The sequence below is a fragment of the Crocuta crocuta genome, unplaced genomic scaffold, assembly GCF_008692635.1.
Source record: "Crocuta crocuta isolate KB4526 unplaced genomic scaffold, BGI_CrCroc_1.0 scaffold19, whole genome shotgun sequence".
NCBI lineage: Eukaryota > Metazoa > Chordata > Mammalia > Carnivora > Hyaenidae > Crocuta > Crocuta crocuta.
The window spans coordinates 4,616,952-4,620,787 of record NW_027551565.1 but is presented as its reverse complement, the minus strand read 5'-3'; the positions used below and the strand labels follow the sequence as shown (position 1 = coordinate 4,620,787).

Here is a 3,836-nt window from a genome sequence, read left to right as displayed (position 1 = left end):
GGTTTTTTTAAAGGGGGGGGGGCGGGCAGAGAGAGGGAGCCACAAAATCCAAAGCAAGCTCCCAGCCATCAGCACAGAGGCTAGGAGGGCTCAAACTCACTAACCGGGAGATCATGACCTGAGGCAAAGTCGGAGGGCTCAACCAAGCCACTCAGGTGCTCCCACTTTTACAGGTGTTTTAAAAAGAGGTATTTAGGTATTTTAAAAGGAAAGGAAAGGCTGACTCAACTATGAAGAAAATAGTAAGTTAAATAGAGAAAGCAAAAGTGAAGAGGAGGCAAGAACCAGAATCAGGGAAAAGGGGATAAGACTAGGGAGGGAGGAAGCCAAGAAAAGTGGCGATAAATGCCCAGGCCCAGCAGCCGGTTCTTAAAAGCAGCTTTAGTCAAACTGGCAAGAGTATTGGCATTGTGAAAGCAATGGCCTGAATTCCATCCCTATTGAGCAAGTCACACAAACCTTTGTCTATTTCACTATCCCTAAACAAAACCTTCACCCCTTACAAGTTTAAATTCTTTTCATTTGTAATACACTTTGATTTTCATTTCGGCTTTAAACAGATTACAAAACGATTAAAGCTCTTTAACCGTTTTTTTTATACCCATGCTTTCTTGAGGACACTCCTGGATAATTCAAATGGAAACTAAATTTAAACTAAAATTACATTAATTTCATCACTCCAGACTAGGCCTTGCTTATCCCAGCCTTCATATACAAAGTTACGGTTTAACGGAGGTCACTTTCTTCCAACTTACACACTAAGAGAACACATAAAAACAACAAGCAAAAGCCTCCGAATAAACCCAAATAACGACACATTTTGCAGCTTACTTCTAACAGAACTCTCGGCTTGGAAGGAGCTGGAACTAGGGTCAGGGCCGTTTTCTCCCTTATTAGGAAACGGGAACAGTTTCAAGACTTAATTTGAAGTTTTAGGAAATTACGAGAGATTTCCTTTACAAAACAAGCTCAGGTTGGGGGAGGAGCAGTCAACCTGCCCATCCGGCCCGCCACTCCCTCCGCCCTAGGTCGAGACCCGGAGGCCTCTACTGCTGACGTCACAAGAGACCGGCGCCGCCGGAGGGCGAGAGGAGGAGACCGGCTACGTCACGGCCGCTCAGGCACGGAAGTCGAGCGCGGAGAGAGCCCGCAAGATAGATCCGGCAGCTGGCGGAGGGAGCCGCTCAACCACAGCCACAGAAGGCTAACGGCGCTGCGCATGCGCGGTTGTGGCTAGGTTTGAAGTTCTGACTTGTGCGACATCCTCCCCGTCCGCCCCCGCAGCCTGGCAGGCTCCGGCCTTCCTAGAAATGACGGAGTGGGCGCGCTCCTTCCTCTTGACAGTTGTGAAATATTTTCTCGCCTGGAGCCTACGTCAGCCCAGCCAGGCCTTGCACGAATTCAGCGGCAGAGCTGGGCGCGATTGCCCCTGGCCGGACCGTGAGGACCTTGAGGCTCGGCAGGGCCAGGAGGCCTGGGGTTGTGGGTTGGTTGTCTGATGGGCTGTGGGCACGGAGCTTTCTCCCCGAGTTCGTTAACAAAAGGGAAAAAGACTTTCCGATTGACCAGCCCACTTCAGTCACTAGCCCTCACGGAGAGGCCTTCGGGAAACCTGCCTCTCCTCCAGTTTCGGGAGGGCTCTTTAGCAGCTGGCAGAGGGACTTCTCTCCAGAGTCACCGTGTAAAAAAAATTGTAAATGTCATAATACTTACCTATTTAATTAAATTCATTTATCCCATAGCACGCAGAATGTTACGAGGTTCTGCGTTGAGAAGCACTAGCAAAGGTCAGAATGATATCGTGGCCTTCAGGTTTAAAAACAGTTCCTGAAACTACTGAAGGGGTAGAAGTGAACTTTTCCAGCTTGTGTGTCTCCTGTAGCCACCTATTTCTCCTTGAACTTCCCTATCCCAGGGAAGAGACCAGGTTGGGATTTCAGTGTCTATAGATCCAAAACTGAACTCAGAATAATCTCTTGATTCACCAAACCAATGTTTAAAACAGCTCATCTCCAGGACCAGCTTTTAAATTTGAAGCCTGTAGTCTTTGCATGAATGTAGACTACATACTTGAATGAATGTGTGTACAAGACTATTCCCCTTATGTTTCTACTCTGAAAATTAAGTATACACTATAGTTTTTAAAAGTTTATTATTTTGAGAGAGCAAGCGAGCAGAGGCAGAGCAGGAGAGAGAGAGAGAGAGAGAGAGAGAGAATCCCAAGCAGGCTCCACGCTGTCAGCACAGAGCCAGAAGTGGGGCTTGAATCCAGGAAACACAAGCTCATGACCTGAGCCCAGACTGAGTCAGACGCTTAACCGATTGACTGACTCACCCAGGCACCCTACACTAGAGATTCTTAAATGCAAAGGCAAAGCATTTAGCAATCCTGATTATAGGTACTGATCCGTGCTTTCCACCTTAAGGAGTAAGTGGGTTGATTTGAGATTTCAGTGATGTATATGTAAACACTCTGTGTTTCATAAAGCAATTATGTGTCAACTGTAAGCACTCTCAGGATTTAAGTACCTCTGAATTGTTTCTTGACTTGTTAATGGAATAATCTTGTTACATGGTAGCTTTAAGGTGTGGCAGATGAGCAACATCAGATCTACAGTGTGTGTGTCACTGTTACTATGAGAAAGCATTTCCCAGAGATAAAATTGAACTAGGTGTCCAGTGAGTTAAATGTCACAACGTACATAATTTAAATCAATCTAAACATTTTCTCTAAAACACACTGGTGGGCCTGGAGAAAGCTTGTTCTTTTAGTTACATAGTAAGGTGTCATGAACTTTTTTCACTGTAAGAACAAATGTTACATCTGTCTTAGAAAACCAGCTTTACAATTCAATCTTCTGATGCTGTCATGAAAAGAACACTGGATTGGACATCAGAAAAACCTCAGAGCTCTAATCTCACTTCTGGCATTTGATAATGAAATCTTGGTCAAGTCATTGCCTGTCTCTGAACTTCTCTTTCCTCCCTTTTAATGTAGTCTTTGTCATCCTCCCAAATTCTCCTTTGGTATTTTGCTCTTTGTTGTACTCTGGTGAGTCTCACTACTTTGTGGTCTTAGCACCTAGCATGACATAGTTTAGTGGGTAATCACTAGAAATTTGTTGAAATAATCCTTTCCAACTCTGTAAGGTTTCAACTGGGCCATTGTTCTTCTTTGAAACAATGTACAAAATATATTGAGAATGCTATTTATTGTCAAAAGAATCATCCCACAGATTATTACAAAGATGTAAAGGTGTAATGGATAAATCTGGTGGACACCACCAGGACCAAATAATCAAAATTAACTAAAACTTGGACAATAATTGGACAATGTATGCCCCTTGCTGTTAAACTTGGAAGTACAAACATCATCTATGGAGTATTCATAGGAAAATGTTCAACCTCAATGTAATCACAATCTAATCACAATCAGACAAATCCAAATTGAGGGACATGCTGTTAAAACCACTGGCTTAGAATCATGAAAAATATTGTAAAAGAAAAAAAAAACCCAGGGAATTGTTATAGATTAAAGGGACATGACAAATATATGTAGGGAAGGTGACGTGAAGCACATTTTTGTTATAATGTCCAAAATGGCTAAAGTATTCCTCAGATTCCCAGAGTTACTTCTTGTTCCTGCTGAGAAAATGAATTCAATGAGCAGGGTGCTTCAGAAAAGATGATTCTTAATATTCCCAAAAGTTTCTACAGTGAAAGTCTGCTTATACTGAATGGTTGTTGAAAATAGAAAACACAAGTAAATAGAGTCTGCTACTTCATTGCTCAAAATAAAATAATAACTCTCAATCCTTCAAAGGAAAACAGTATTT

General features: G+C 43.0%; 1 protein-coding gene across 5 annotated transcripts in view; it reads right to left on the bottom strand.

Annotated features, from left to right (window-relative positions):
• LOC144219987 (uncharacterized) overlaps nt 1–1,034 on the bottom strand; it is a 28,297-nt gene extending 27,263 nt beyond the window's left edge. For all 5 annotated transcript variants that reach the window (XR_013331570.1, XR_013331569.1, XM_077750094.1 and 2 more), the window contains exon 1: nt 832–1,034. The gene's annotated coding sequence lies outside the window, so the exon portion shown is untranslated. The remainder of the gene's footprint in view (nt 1–831) is intronic.
• Nucleotides 1,035–3,836: the final 2,802 nt, after the last annotated feature.